Source organism: Diospyros lotus, chromosome 15 (assembly GCF_014633365.1).
Source record: "Diospyros lotus cultivar Yz01 chromosome 15, ASM1463336v1, whole genome shotgun sequence".
Lineage (NCBI taxonomy): Eukaryota > Viridiplantae > Streptophyta > Magnoliopsida > Ericales > Ebenaceae > Diospyros > Diospyros lotus.
The window spans coordinates 4440311-4458119 of record NC_068352.1 but is presented as its reverse complement, the minus strand read 5'-3'; positions in this window follow the sequence as shown (position 1 = coordinate 4458119).

Here is a 17809-nt window from a genome sequence, read left to right as displayed (position 1 = left end):
TAATTAAGAAGACGTATTATTTCACTAAACTTGATGAAAAAAACTATTACATTATATGAAGAGAATTCCTAATTTTAATTTTGAATATAAAGAATAAATAGATGAGTAAACGTCCAAATGAATGGCTTGTACATGTCATATTTGGAAACCCCATATTATCATCATCATCTTGTATGGCATGCACCACCTTTTAAATAGACTTTTCACATCATCATCTCAACTTGCATAAATAGATGATTATTGGAGTAGGAAGAAGAGTAGTAAATAAGGGCATCTTCCGGGAAGAGTCCAGAACGATTAGAGCCTTGTAACCACCCTAATTAATTAATTAGATAATTAATTTTGAACATGAATGCATATGTTTAAATTCTGTTTATTAACAAATTAAAATTATTAAAATCAAATGTTATATGTTTAAATTATGTTAAATTAGGAGTCTGCGCACGCAATGCTTATGTGGTGATTATGCATTACTAATCCTTATTCAATTATTTTTTAGAATAAATTATATTTAACAACATCTATATGTAGAGTTTTGTTAGCTTAAGAGGGGGTGAATTAAACTTATTCATTAAAAAGAAAAAAAACTTAAAGCAACTAGAAAAAATAAGTAAAGAAATGTAACACACAAGGATATATAGTGATTCGGTTATGCCTAGTCCACTACCAACTTATTTGTGTAACTTTTGAAATAAATTCAGCTACAAACCTTTACGGGCAATGATTTTTCAACAAAATCAGCTACAACCAATGCATTTTTCAATGGTCAGATTTAACCTTTACAAATTTACGAGGAATATGTGAATAACAAATTCAAGAGAATAAATAGATATTACACAATTACAAATACTTCCCTTGACAAAGAGGATAAAAGAATAGAAAACAATAAGCTTTATCTCTCTTTTCTTTTGAATGATGTAAGCAGTAATCACTCTTGAGAGCCTTTGAATTTTTTAGAGTTTTTTTCTCTTTTCAAGTTCAAAGCATTTTTTTTTTCATCAGTCATCTAGCTGCTTTTATAGTGTTCTATTATTCAACGCTTCTGTTGAGCTATTCTTCAAGAAAGAAAGTGTTCTTTTTTGTTTTGTGTCTTAATTACCATATTTTGTCTCTATAAGATTTTAAAAATTAATTAGAATATCAAAACTTATGTACAATTTGTTTGTAGATCATTTGATGTCTGAAAAAAAGAAATAGATAACATTTAATGAGCTGTAATGACTATAAATTTCAAATTCACAGATATGTTAACTCGAGTACAAATCTATATTTATTCAACTAAATTTGATATTTACTCGATTACAAAACTTGCTTGACCATGAAATCATCTAGGCAACTTTATATTATTTTTATGTTTTCTTTTTAAAAATAAATATTTTATTAAAAAAATTGAACCTAAAATAAAATCTAACTTTTAGTTTAAATTTCTGTGGACACCTAACCCAACAATCAATTTACAACGTTTTGTCTTCATCATTTTCTCTTCCCAATTTTTACGTTTTCTCTTCCCATTGTTCCGAGTATTCTCTTTCCACTTTTTACCGTTTCTTCTTGAATATCCCATAAACTTTAAGATTATAAATTTATTTTTGATTATAAATCTTTCAATTGCAGCCTAAAAAAAATCCCATTGTTCCCAATTTTTTCCATTTTTTTGTTTATTGTAGTATTTTGTAATTGATTGAACTTTAATTTTTTTTTATTTTTTAATTTAATCAAATGATGAAATTTTTTCATAGAAATGTGTATTATTATTTTTTATAAAAATAATAATACTTTTGAGAAAGCCTCGAAAAACTTTTTTGCCTAAGACCCCCAAGTTGGTTGATTTGGTTTTGCTCGATTATATCAGTTTTATAATCGACTATTTTTATATATTATTCGAGTACAATCTACCTTTTACTCTATTAAAACTTTAACACAAAAAATTTCAACATATACTCTATTACAAGGCTCTATTTACTCGAGTACATAAAAATCTTTACTCAAATATAAATTTTCATACTCGATTAATTTTATGGTACAGAGTGTTAACATATTTCAGACATCTATATTTTATAAATGATGTTTATCTTGTCTTTTTTGGAGAAGTAATTTCTTATGGATGATTATTTATCTCAATATTCTGAAATTCTTTTAAAATTATAATTCTTTATGAATAATCATTTATCTTCTCGAAGAAATTTTCGGATATCGGAATTATCTATATGAGAAATTTATGTCTTTTAGTCCAAAATATCTTTTTAAGCTTTTTAATGTACCTTTGTTCATGACACACCAATTTATATATATATATATATATACTGCAAATATGTATATATATATATATATAACCAGAACTTCGGAGGATAATTTTCTCTTCGGAATTGGAATGAAAAACTCTCACTTTCACACCAAGGGAACATCCCCGGATAAACATCTGATGGAAGCTCGGCTATAAATATAGCTGAAACCCGACACCGACACCATATAACCAGCCGTCGTGAAATCCGCAAAAATTCAGCAAAGCAGTTGGAGAAAAATCAAGAAAAGCTGATTGGATTAAAAAAATATTAAATAAATTTATAACAAATATATATATACTGAATCGAACTGATCGGATAGACGACGATGGCGCGCACGTGAGTAGGGGCTTGCCCCCTGCAAGAGAAAACCTACCGATCTGGAATAGAGGAAACACATACGCACACACACTTACACTCACACACTGACACACAACAAGGGCTGCCTCCATGCACGTGGGTGCCTTCTGAGCTCTGCCTGCTTCTATAAAAGTAACAGAAACCTTAATCATCACCTCTTTCTCCCTCTCTTCAAACAATTAGGGTGCGTTTGGTTACAAGGATGAAATTTAGATAGAAAAAAAATGAATTCTTAAAAATTAAAAATTTAAATTATTTAATTGGTATAATTTTTTACCTAAAAAATGATATTATTTTCCATCTTTTAGTGTTTGATTGGTAATATTTTCTATAGAATCTGATTATTTTTTTTGGCATTTCATGTTTGATAGATATTATTTTCATGAAAAATAACATATTTTTTATAAAATTTAATACTAAAAATATATTAAAAAACATTAAATCCTATTAAAAAAAACATTCACCATAGATTGTCAAGGGAATTGTGCATCTAGCATTATCCTTACTGTAAAAGATGAAATTGAAAAGCCAGCAAGGCAGTATTGCCAGCTGGACTTGAGCGATTTATTCATTCCAATTTTTGATTGGATTTCATGCACATGGGTGGTCTTCTTTCTCCCAATTTTCTCCAGCGTGTTGGATGCACAACAGATGGTGAATAGCTCTCTCCTCATCTTCTCTCTCTCCCTTGCGTTAATTTTCAATGCCCTGTAAGCGTCATTCGTCCTTTTTCCCAATTTTGCACGCCCTCTGTTTCGTCCTTCTCTTTTCTTCTTCTTCCATTATCTGTTAAATCCACTGCAAATATATATGCGATATATATATATGTGTAAAGCAGCAAGGCGCACAGCTTCTCATTTCTCTTGGCCTTGGCCCGACTCTCGCTTGCTGCTTCAATTGCCTGGAAAATCAGAGCTCCTCCCCCTAAGGAATTTGATTTCCTTGATTTGAAGGAAAAACCCATCACGTGAGCAAAAGTGGGAAAATGGGTTCCTTGAAAAAATAGCTATCAAACACTACACAACTAGAAAATTGGGTGAAAAATATGCCTTTTCCTCGGAAAAAAATGGCTATCAAACAGGGCCTTAGAGTACTGAATCTGTCTTTATTTATTGCTACTACCCCCCCAAGTTTCAAGAAAACCAGTTTGATTCCTTTGTGCATGTCAAACATCCCCCCCCCCCCAAAAAAAAAAAAAAAAATGAAACCTTTTCATGTTAGTTTTACATATGCATAAAAGCATATCAAAGATATAGATAGGCTTGAAAGAGAGAGCAAAAAGCCCAATTTCCACTATTTAACAATTGAGAAGAAAATAAGATGGTTGAATCATCTTAATGATGAAAATAATAGCGGCTTGATACATCAAGATCTTTTAGATTTGGGGTTAGAACTAGAATCAGTCGGATTCCTCGTGATAGATCGATAAAGAGGATGAAAAGCTTTGGAAAATTTAAGAGATAAAGATTCCCTTCTCATACCATATTAAATTTAGAATCAATGAATATTTGAAAAATATTTGATGTTATTAAATAAATTTTACAATATGCACGGACTAATATATATAAGGTGATACAAGAAATTATTTTAGGAAAAAATTAATGTACAATATTCTATGTTACAATCTCAATACTCTTTTCAATAACTCAATCTTTTCTTAATTCAAAATCATAATCAAGATTCTTCCATGATAAGACTCACTGAGGCACAAACCTGAAGTGTTTTTTTCAAAATGACCCCCTAGAAGTCTCAATAACATACTCTAGCTACAAGCATCCTTTAGAGACCCATCCGAGGCACCTTGCCTCTCCGATGCTCTCTCCCTATGCTCTCTTGAATAACGGGTCAAGCCCTCGATTGTTGGTCTCCTTCGACGACTCCTTGTTCTTCTTTCTCATTTGGCCCTATCGATTATTTACCGAGACTCTCATATATACAAATTCAATTGTTGTAGTCAGACAACAACAACAACAATGTTGATGCGGTCACCAATCAAGACTCAGCCCAAGGCCGACCCAACCAAATCGGAACAGTATCACCAAAATAGTAGTGCCATAATGTTATTTTAATACTTCTTAAGTTTTAGAATTTTACTTGATTTAGGATTCTATTTTATATTTCTACTTGATTTAGGATTCTATTTCATGTTTCTACTTGATTTAGGATTCTATTTCATGTTTGATTAGGATTTTATTTTTATTAGGATTCTAGTTAACTTTTATTTATGATTTTTTTTTATTAGGATTCTAGTTGGATTTTGTTTTCCAAATATTAGATGGATTTGGATTAGTCAAATACTATAAATATGCCTAGTATCTAGAGTTTGTAATCAAGTTTTAATCAATTAAATTTCAGTAACCTATTTGGGTTTTCTTAGCAAAACAGTCTTGTTTTTGCGTCTTCTTGAAAGCCAAGTTTCGGCCATTGAAGTTTGCTCTTTCAAGAGTTTATTTTGGTGTGTTTTCTTTACACACGTGCTACACGCTGTGTCAGGTGGTATCAGAGCGGTTAATCAACCAATCAGGTGGCCAATCTTGAAGGTAACGGTAGCAACCAGTCTCGTGACGGTGATCAGGGGTTGTCCGCAGTTTGGAGAGCAATCGAAGAACAGCGGGAAGTAACTCGTACTATCCAGTAGCAATTGGAGCAACATAGCAACCAATTGGGCACCTTACTACGAGTTGATTATGACAAGAACCTGAATAATGGGGTAAATCAAGCCGGAGCGGGAAGACCACCCATTAATCATGTCCTTGTTAATCCTAGAAGACCAGTGATTGAAGATAGCGATGAAGATGATGATTTTGGTCGAGCAATAGCTAACCCTAGAAGTAGAGGGGTTAGGAGGAATGCGCATCAGCACAACCACTGGAGCAACGATGAGTATAAACTAAAAGTTGATATTCCTACTTTTAGTGGAGATCTTGATATTAAGGGGTTCCTGGATTGGATCACTGAGGTTGACCCTTTTTTCGAATACATGGAGATCCCAGATGAACGATAAGTAAAATTAGTGGCTTACAGATTGAAGGGCGGTGCATCTGTTTGGTGGGAGCGATTAAGAGAGACGAGATTGAGAGAAGGCCGACAGCCAGTTCAGACATGGAGATGAATGAAGCAGCTGTTAAGAGATAGGTTTTTGCCCCCTGACTATGAACAATATATGTTTGAAGCTTATCAAAGATGTGCACAAGGAATGAAGAGTGTGAATGAATATACCTTTGAGTTTCTACGATTGGCGGAGAGAAACCAATTGTCAGAAAGTGACAATCAACAAGCAGCTCGTTACTTGAATGGATTGAATCTTGCTATTCGTGATAAAATTGGGGTTCAGATGGTTCTGAGTGTGCAAGAAGCAAGGAACTTAGCTTTAAAGGCTGAGTTAATGTTGAGTGAGAGATCTCGTAATGACAACTATCATCGGTATAGTGGGAATAAAAATAAACAACCAGCTTTTGATAAAGGCAAGTCGGTTCAAGAAGCGCAACCCTCCAATCCACCCCATACAGTCAACCCTAATAAGGCTACAACGGGGGGAAACATTCGAGGTACTACTTTTAATCTTCCAAAATCCCATAATCCTTATGCAAAGCCTATTCTTTTAAAATATTTCAAGTGCAATGAGGTTGGGCATCGATCTAGTGATTGTCCAAGGAGGAAAACAGTTAACATTGTAAAAAAGGAAGAGGAAAATGTTGCTGAAGAGGAAGTATATTGCGGGCCTGATAGGGAGGATGACGAAGAAGATTATGGACATGGGCAATATACCTGTGTAGTGAGGAAGTTAATGCTATCTCAAAAAAATGAAGATACTACTCAACGGCATAAGCTTTTTCGCACGAGGTGTACGGTGAAAGGAAAAATCTTTGAGTTGATTATTGATAGTGGAAGTCAGGAGAACATCATAGGAAGAGACATGGTGGCAAAGATGCAGTTAACTCCTGAGAAACATCCAAGCCCTTACATGATTGGATGGATCAAAAAAGTTGGTGGCATACATGTGGATGAACGTTGCAGGGTGCCTTTTTCTATTGGTAAGTACTCCGACGAAGTCTATTGTGATGTTGTTGATATGGATGCTTGCCATATTTTATTTGGGAGGCCTTGGCAATTTGATGTGGATGCTAAGCACTCGGGTAGGAAGAACACATATCAGCTTGAGAAAGAAGGTGTGCGTTATACTTTGTTACCCATAGTGGAAAAGAATCAAACCAAAGCTTCTAAAGTGGAGCTTGATTTCGAAGATTATGTTGTCCCAGCAACCTCAACGTTTGCAAACTCAGGTCTGATTTATGCTGCTAACATGACAGAAACTCCAAGGTTAATGACTCATACTGGGGTATTTTCCAGTCCCGATAGCTCAAGCATTGCTTTGCAACCCAAGGATATTGGTGTTTCTTCTGATCGACTTGCGACTGTAAAGGAGATGGAGATCATGGTAGCAAATCCTTCTACAGTTTATTCAAGCTCTGGCATGGTTGAATCGAAGGCAATAAGATCTACCAGATTAGAGAAACGCTCAAGATGGAAGGTTCAACGTTCTCAATCTAACAGTAATAATACAATGGAGGTAGAGGGCAACAAACATGGTGATGGTTGGACCCATGCCAACGAAGATAGGGCTAAGCGGGGAAGGAATGTCTTTGCTTATGTTCCCTTAGCAGAAAAGTTCAAGCAGTTCAAGAAGATGTCAAACAAAAGTTGCACAAATAAGAAGTATAAGGCGACAACTGACAAGCATGGGAAGCTTAAGGTATTTGAGGTTGGAGATGAAGTCATGATATTCTTGAAGAAGGAACGGATTCCAACAGGAAAGCAAAACAAGTTCAAGTCAAAGAAGTATGGTTCTTACAAGATTCCAAAGAAGACCAATGACAATGTTTATGTTGTGGATTTGCCTAATCATATGGGTATTTCTAAACATTCAAAGTGGCTAATCTCTCTTCGTACTTATCGGATGTGGATTTGTCCAAACAGAATCAAAATTCGAGGTCGAATTTTTTCTCAAGTGAAGGTGAATGATGCGGTCACCAATCAAGACTCAGCCCAAGGTCAACCCAACCAAATCGGAACAGTATCACCAAAATAGTAGTGCCATAATGTTATTTTAATACTTCTTAAGTTTTAGAATTCTACTTGATTTAGGATTCTATTTTATATTTCTACTTGATTTAGGATTCTATTTCATGTTTCTACTTGATTTAGGATTCTACTTCATGTTTGATTAGGATTTTATTTTTATTAGGATTCTAGTTAACTTTTATTTATGATTTATTTTTATTAGGATTCTAATTGGATTTTGTTTTCCAAATATTAGATGGATTTGGATTAGTCAAATACTATAAATATGCCTAGTATCTAAAGTTTGTAATCAAGTTTTAATCAATTAAATTTCAGCAACCTATTTGGGTTTTCTTAGTAAAACAGTCTTGTTTTTGCGTCTTCTTGAAAGCCAAGCTTCGGCCATTGAAGTTTGTGTCTTTCAAGGGTTTTTTTTGATGTGTTTTCTTTACACACGCACTACACGCTGCGTCAAATGTCATTCCTTAACTCTACAAATCTTGTTTTGTAAAATACAAGTCATTATTTAATTTTAATGAAAATTTTAAAAATAACCAAAATATCTTATCTTATCTCTCTTTCTTTTTTTTTCGCGTGAGATCTACTATAACACCCAACTTTCTCAAACATGTTATAACTTAGGGCAATTCTGGGATAATAAATTTTTTTTCTATTTAAAATTACGACTAAACCAAATAATTCCTTATATCCATCTCAAAATTTTCATATGTCTATCTCGAAAGAGAATTATCATAAATACCAAATGCGGAAGCTAAGAATCGAACTTAATATTACAATCACCATAGTTCAGATAATACATCATTATCTTTCAAAATGTTCAAAATGTTAAGTAGCAAAAGCTTAAATACATTAATTTCAATATTTTAATCATAAATCATCGTGCACTTGCTAAGTGCCATCACATGCATCTTCCGTATCTAATTCTACTACAACAACATCTGGAACGTTTGAATATTCTAGGGGTGAAACCCAAGTTAGATGATAAATCATCTAAGTAAGGGAACAATAAACATATTTCGTGCATGGATGCAAAATGTATGGGTGCACCCTTACCAGGCCAAGGTGTATGGGTGCATCCTTGAAAGAGTAGCGGTCTTAGCCCTACTCTCAAATCCTTATGCGAATGCATGATCAATAATATCATTGTATACATATGCATATTTTATCATTAATACATGTAAATATAATGTATATGACATACTCATATCAATGCATGACAATATGATAAACCATATACTTAAAATCAGGTTTTCTGGTCGAACCACTTACCTTTTAGCTTAAAATTCAAACTACCTTGAAAAGCGTGTACTACCTCGATTTGTTTGTTAATCCTCGAAAGTCACACTATCACTTAATTTGAGCCACAAAGCATCATATTCATCATTTTTATCCAAATAAATATTAAACCTTATTTTTCCTTAATTTATTTCCATTTTTCTCTAATTTCTTCTTCACTAATATTCCAAAATCAATACCTACTTGAATATTTTTCCAAATATTTTTCCACCATAATTTCTAAAATAAACTTTGAAAAATTTAAAAAAAAAATTCAAAAATTACCTGATAGGCCACACGCCCGCATGCACCAAGGAGGGTGGGTGTGCGTGATGACTGACGTGTGAGCTTCACGCGCCGATCGTCTTCTCTAGTGCCGGTGATGAAACCAAACACACCATCTTGAAGCTCCTTGCAATTTGATCCCAATGGCTGCTTTGAATGCTCGAAAGGAGGTCCAGAAATGCCTCAACCAGAGGCTTAAAGTCTCGGTCAGACCGTCTGCCTCCCTTTTTTGGCAAGTTTCAAAACTAGCTCGATTCTACTCATTTGTTCACCAAATTCTCCAGAATTGATCTACTACTTCCAATGATCAAAAGCCCTCTATCCTTGACCCGGTTCATCCTCTATCATGCCCGATTTCAAGCTTCAAATTTGAAAAAAATCAGCCATTTTGGTTCTCCTTTTATATTCTAAATCGAGCCACAAAACAACCAATTTCGCACAACACAAGGCCACTAATGCCTTTCTTTGCCTTAGATCCGTCCAAAAGTTATCAAAAGTGGCCCCAAATCTTTCATTACAGTGGCCAAACTTTCAATCAAAAGTTGGCAGTTTTTTACGGTGATAAGGCCGATTGTCGGCCAAGAACCTTGTCTAGGCCTTGCCCCGAGGCCTCCTTTCCACTTCCTCAGGTCTCTCATGGCCAAATTCGGTGATGAGATGGGTTGGTCGACCATGGCTGTTGGAGGTTTTTTTTGAAATTACATTTTCACCCTCCAACTTTTGAAATGCATTTTTGGCCATTTCCACAAGGCCCCTGAGTTTTCCAACACTTCTTTTGAAACCCTCACATTCTAAACTTCTTATTTGACCCCCAAAGTTTCAAAAATAATGTCGTTTCGAGCTCCCTCAAGATTTTTCAAAAATTACACTTTGGCCCAGAATTATGCTTGGATTGCGAAACCCCCTTGTTTCATCCCAAGGCCATTTAAGGGTTATTTCTTATGTAATATTTGATTTCTGTGAAGGTTCTGTTGTCTTTTCGGAAGCCTCTTACGATAATTCGATTTTTCAGTCTGATCTGAAGCTGTACAAAAAATCGTTTCAAATATAATTTCTTTCAGTGTTATAAATCACATCTCGAGATGCTCGTTAATACCGTATCCTTTTTATTAGACATCTCGATTCCAGGGCACTCCTTTTAGTCAATTCGGCTGACCAAAGTTGACAATCTATCTCTTAAATCTTTAAAAATGACTATTCTAACGTTATGAAATAACAAAATATGTTATATATATTATTCATTTCAAATATGGGGTCTTACACCCACAATAAGAACTCATTATGATCCTATCCAATTACATTATTATTAATTCTTTTCTCTTTCCTTCTATCTTGTCCTCTTTTTTTTTTTAGTCACTTGTGATTAAAAAAATTGTTAGGAGTGTTGATCACTTTGAGCAACAAATTGTTGGGGGCACTACTTGTTAGGAGTGTTGATTTGGTTCGGGCCAACTTTAGATTGAATGGGATTGAAATCAACATTTTAAAATTTCTCTGAGCAAGGTAGTTAGGGAAAGATTGGCTTGACTTGGTTCGGTCCAATTTGATTCACCTTATTTTAGTTTTATGTATTTTTTTCATAATTTAATGTTAAATTAAGATTAAAAAGTTTTCCATGGTCATTTTGTACAACTTGGCTTTGCAAATTAGAAATTACCGAACTACATGCACTGTTATTTCATCAACATCTAATAATACTTTTGCTGTCTTTCAATTTAGTCTCAAATACAAAGATTAAAGAGGTCATATATTGCTAGTTCTAAAATATAAAGGATAGTCTTTGTAATTTCATATAATGACAAAAATTGTGAAAAAACTAAATAAATGACAAATTTGTATCAATATTATTTAAGCAACCATTGTGTTTAGTTGTCGTAATTGAGTTTGAAATCTTGAATAGATTGTTGCTGATAAGCAGGGGAAAAGTGAGGATTACGTCAAGTCATCATGCCCTTTATTCCTTGGGCGACACAAGTGCTATAATGGACGAGACAAAGGATCGTGGGATAATAAATATTTGCATAGATAAATTTTGACTGTTGATTGTTGTTGTTGTGTTTATTATGATTTTTGTCAAATTACATCTGAACACTCCTAAAATTTAATGAAAAGTTAGGAGTTAAAAAATACCCTTATATTTTTGAAAATGATAATGACCTACCTTCACTTTATTGATTGCACATTACTTTTTCCCCCTATTAATTTGTCATTAGTAAGTATCAATGAAAAAAAACAATTGAACTTTGATTAAAATTGGCTTTGCAAATTAGAAATTACAATATTACATGCACTGTTACTTCATCAACATCTAATAGTACTTTTTCTTTCAACTAATTGCAGGTTTTCAATTTAGTCTCAAATACAAAGATTTTAGGTCATTGCTAGTTTTAGAATATAAAGGATAGTTTTTGTAATTAAAACAAACCTTAATTAGGGATAGTTATTGTAGTTTAATTTGAATAATATTATTAAGGTGGCTCATGAACAAGAAATTCTAATCATAGAAAGTTAAAAAGAAAAGTTTATGACTCATGAACAAGAACACAGCTAATACAGTTACCATGACCTTCCAAAGAACAAAAGTGAAAGAGAACTACGGGCCCATTAGAACCTTTCTAGCTCAGTCCAGAACTTAATATGTGTGGTTAGCATTGGTATTTAGTAGTATCTAATAAAGGTAAAAAGAGCAAACAGTTGTCGACAGATTAGATAGATCATTTCTCTGTAACGGTCTAAAACCCATCATGGGACTCCCCAGTGGATGCAGACGCACTTCACTATGTTGGCTGGCTGCAAATGTTTCAAAAATAAACAGCTGTATTTAATACAATCTAAAGAACCAAGTGATTAATTTTAACCACCATCCATTTTCCATAGCCCTCATGAATGTACAACTCAAATCCTTATGTTCCCAAAGAAGAGGACTGATAAAATGATGCAAATTCATCAGCAAGCGCTTAGGATATGTATTTTTTTTTTTTCTTTTCGGTTATTTTGTACTCTACATTTTAGGATAGACAAGAAACAGAGTTCAATTGTTTGTATATAACAAATTGTTACTTGCACAGGAACTTATCCCTACCATACCCAGTTCTGACTCAATTTCAAGGAATCTATATATATTATGCATTCACAATGTATAACATTTTAGGATAGCCTTCGAGCTGGACACAAGTGTTGACAAAAGGGCCTTCCGTTCATTGAAACCATCCAACCCCTCTCCCACGCTTAAACGATTCATTCATACTTCCCTATACCCTTCATCTTCTGGAAAACAGAAAGAAATTAAGAGAGATTAAATTAAATTTATTTATTTTAATAAATATTTGTTTCTATAATAATTTCACAGTAATATATATTGATAAATAATTTCATAATAATATATATATTAGTAAAATATACTGGTAATCGTAATGAATAGTAATTGTGCAGGTCTAAGTCTATTAATGTTTTATTACTTTTAAAAACTACTTCCAGAATCAGTAAAATCACAAACAGGTAAATTTGAAGGCTTTTTTTCTCATGTTTCCAATCGTCATATATATATACTAAACAAAATTGTTCGAGAAAAATAAACAAAATTCTAGGAGAAAAATAAAATAAACTTAATTTGTGAAACTATTATTACTAGGTTGAGTCTCAAGGTCGAGGTAACGTGTGTGTGTGTGTGTGTGAGAGAGAGAGAGAGAGAGAGAGAGAGAGAGAGAGAGCACTGGCATTATTAAATAAACAAAATTCTTCGCTACAAAATTTGAGTTTTGAGTTGCACTGGTCCAGCCCCGTCCAAGGAAATATCCTGAAAGATAATTCTGATTTAATGAATTAAGTATGAATTAAATTAAGTGGGATGATAGTAAAATCTAATTAAATTGGTAGATGCATAAATATATGAATACATACATATATATATATAATGAGGAAATTAGATCAACGCTTAGGGTTATGAATAAGAAAAAATTGGGTACTTTTCTACCTTTAAAAGAAAAAAGAAAGAAGGGAGAGAAAAAGAGAAGAGAGAAGACACAGATAAACAGATAAATCTTCTGCATGCAAAGCAAGATAAGATTTCATTGCCAATTTCGAACTTATATTGGATGATATATTATGTGGTGATTAAATAAGCATCAAAATAATACTAAAAACATGAATTCTTAATTTTTAAAACTTACCTAAGAAAGAAAAGTAATTATTTTTTTCGTTTATGTAACGCCCCACTTTTCCCAAGCGAGCGTTAACTCAAGATTTCGAGAATATATATATATTTTTTTATATCATACACACGACATAAACCTCTCGACATACATACCTTCATCATAGTCATTTCCTTACAATTTCGATCGTACCTTCTCAGTATATCAAAATTTAATAATTAATAGATTAAGACAGGTATTATCAATCACATCAGCGGAAGCAAGATCGAAACCTCAATGATATATAACCGACCAATTCCTTTTACAATTAAATATCCAGATCGATGTTTCACATGAAAATATCAAAATTTTACATAACTTCTGAACATCGTAATCATAGACAAAAACCTACAAAAATAAACATAGCAGCTACATCTCGATAACATTCTTTTCGTTGGCGCCACTGCATTCACCTGGAACGTTTGAATATTCTAGGGACATAATCCAAATTAGATGCTGAATCATCTAAATGAGAGTTCAAAAACATTTTCATGAATATATGCAAAATCATATATAAAACTGACAAGTCCCGACATGCACCAGCCTAAGAGAATCCCACATGACACTTAACCCTAACCAAGGAAAATGCAATCTCTCTAAAGGCGACACGACCCCATTGACAAACACAATCCTGCTTAAGAGAGACAACATCGACACATGAACCCGGGAATCACCACATTGTCATTATTAGGCTTTACGCTCCAACTCAAAAGCATTCCAAAACCCAACGCAACCCTAGCCCCAAGAGTGCCACATCAGCACTATCCCCGAAATCAGCGTCACCTCGACCTTAATGCTATTGCTCAAAGGAACCTAGAGTGGTGTCCACTCTCAGCCCCGCCACTTGAGCCAATAACCAGGGTGGTGTCCACTCTCAGCCCCGCCACTTGAGTACCGTAGGATGAAGTCCGTCTCAACCCCGTCCCAAGTGAGTCACATAGCATTAACCCTTGGTACGCATTCCGAGTGCTGACACTCGAGAGCTACGTCACAGGTTAACAACCCACGTCCCACGTGGACAACACAATATGCCAATGCCGAAAAATCATAACATGCATAAAATCAACATCTCAATGTATGCAATTTTACCGTACGAAATTCAATGCATGTGTAAATAACTGTTTGGACAACCATAATAAACCAAGCCATAGGGATGAACATTCACAATAAACCATTCACATGCTACGATAAGTCTTTTTGAGTAGAACCACTCACCTTGAGCTAAATTCAAAATTCCTCAAAATGCGTGCCCGATTGACCTCGATTCTCGTGCCAGGCGCTCTATAGTTCAAATTCGAGTCTCAACGATACCCTAGACATCATGTGCATTCAAAGGGAAATTAATATCTATTTTCCCAATTTTCTCATTATTTTTCTCTAATTTCTCCCTATTTTTCTCTCGATAATTTCAAGTAAATACCTCTTCAAGCATTTTTTCTAAACTTTTCTCCACAAAAATTCATAAAAAAATATTTATAAGCTTATGGAATTTTCTGGAAATTTTCCAGATTGTTCTCCTATTTTCTCAAATTTCCATAATTACTTTTCCTTGAGAAAATTTATTTCTCATCGATTTAATTCGAATATACTTCAAGAAAAATCACAAAAACTCATAAAATAAATTCCTTATCCTTCTGGAATTTTTTCAAAATTTTATAAAAATCCCTCATATTTATTTTCCATTTACATTTCCTTTCAAAAATCAAAAATAATTATTTCCTCAAGAAATTTCCAAGATAAAAATTCAACCAAATAAACTATTCCTTCTCCTTGAATTTATGGATATTTTTCCATAATTTTAATTCCTTTAATTCTATTTTTTTATCAAATTTTCTATATTTTTAGCATTTAAAAAAATACAAAAAATACCTCCAGTCATCTTCTCCAGCGACGACACACCGGAAAATTGAAACGACGACACTAGGCTGATCCTCTCCCTTAGTCAATCCCAATGGTATCTATCTTGCTCAGAAAAAACCACCGGAAGCCTTCTGATTTGGCCGAAAACAGTTGGCCAAACCTATCCTGCCACCAAACTCCGGCGAATCAAATTGGCCTTCGATTCGAACTCCGATTGACACGAAACTTTCCAGATTTTCTACCCATAGCCTTGCGACCAAAATCCCCTTATTAGATCCCTCGATTGATCACTCTACAACCTGATTTGAAACTTTACGCAATATGTATATATATGCGAAAACACCCTCTATACTACAAAAATTTCCAAAATCTCCAGAAATGATCCCCTTCCCTCAAGGATCAAAAGCTCTTTATTGGCTTCTCTCGATTTGCCCTCAAAACCGAGCAATTTAATGCTCCAAATTCGGCCAAAAACTCTTGATATTTATAGGCCAAATTTGACCCCCACGTGGCCGATTTCTAGCCAAATCTCTTCCCACACGCCTCCTAGGCTGTCCTTGCCCATGCCATGATGAAACTTGGTCGCCAATCTTCCAGATTTTCCTGCCAAATCTGCCATACTTTGGCAGATTTCCAAAAATTGCATTTTGGCCCCTCTTCAACTTCTTTTTTTATTTTGGCCCTTATCCTCAAGCCCTTTAATTATCCAACTATACCACTAAGACCCACCAGATTAGTACTTCTCATTTCTCCCTTGAAACTTTTGAAAAATTACTGTTTTGACCTCCCTCGGGCATTTTTAGAAAATTACACTTAGACCCGATTGATCGATTTGACCTCAAATCCATTCGTTTTAACCCGAAACCACTTAAGGGTTGTTCTATACATCAAATATTAGTTCTAGACACACTCTGTTAATTTTTCGGATATCATCTATAACAATTCGGTAATACGACCTAATTGGCAGCTGTATTTTTGCTGTACTGAAAACTGTTTCCGATCACATTTCTTTTATCACTAAAAATCATAATTTAAATCACTTGTCATCACTATACCATTTTCCTTGACTATCTAGGGTCCGGGGTACTCCCTTTGACTAATTCGGTCGTCCAAAGCTGTGTTAGTGTACCCTATAGTCTTATTTTTTGTAAAATTTCATTTATGCCCTTTATCAAATATCATTTTTATCCTCAAATTATTCCCGGGTATTACAGTTTATGTTGCTATGATTTTAGAGTCAACCTGATATAATAGACAAGTAAATAAGTAAATTCATTTATTTTTACATTGTTCATACACAATGTAAAAGGCAAAAGATTATTTACAAATACATTTGTATGAATGCCCAAAGATATTTTGATAAAAAAAAATTAGAAAAATTCTATTTGCAACCCGCACTTACACACCTTGACTTGACTTTTAAGGCATGTAGTTTGGGAATGCCTGATGCATGGTACCTATGTTGCACAAAAACAAAAACAAAAATGAGAAACGTTTTCGATAGGAAACGGAAACGTGAAAACGGACATTTTTCTAAAAAAGTAGACATAAATAGAGTTCGAAACGGAAATAGAAAACATTTCCTAAACGTTTTTGAAATGGAGAAACGACACCTATAAAGTGTTTCCGTGCAACATATGGTACATCACACTAGACAACATTGGAATTGTCAAAAACTCTATGTTTAACTCTACAGCTTTTTAAGTAACTTTCACGAAGAAGAGTAGCAATCATGGGCATCTTCCTTGGTTCAACTCTTCAAAAGGGAAATTCGTGGAGGGGCCAATCTGGGTCTAAACGAGAGAGAGAGAGAGAGAGAGAGAGAGAGAGAGAGAGAGAGAGAGAGAGAGAGAGGTAGGAAACAAAACTCTCACCGCACCTGACTTTAAAGTCTCCTAACGTAAGTTATAAGAATTGATTGAAGATCGTAACACAATATATAGATATATAGATCAAATATTCTTTTAATGTGTCAAATTAATGAAATAATTTTTTTTATATTTGGTTTGATTAATCCAATAAGAATTATCTATATATAAATTAAAACTAACAAAATATAAATACTATAATCTCCTCTCTTTTAATATATGAATCTAGTGTTTATTTCAGGTGGATTTTTTTCATGTTCAATTCCTAGCTCTCGATCGGGTGCTGGTGGGGCTTGGATTTGTGACCAAAGAGGAGATAGGAAAACTGGGTAATTAAAGAGGAGATTGGGGATGATCGGTTCTATCAATTAGTATTTGGTCATCAAATCAAACCATCGGTTTGTCAGACTAATTTTCAAAGCAAAATTGCACGGAAGCAGCTGCGTTTTTGATTTGACAGCACTTTCATGCATGCATACATGGCTTTAAATAGACGAAGGAAATCGATTCTGTGGGCCCCAGTTTGAAAGAGCTGCTCCTAGGGGCTGGTTGATGCATTAGTATCCTTTTCATGCATTAGTATCATGGTTTTTCATGTTCAATTCAA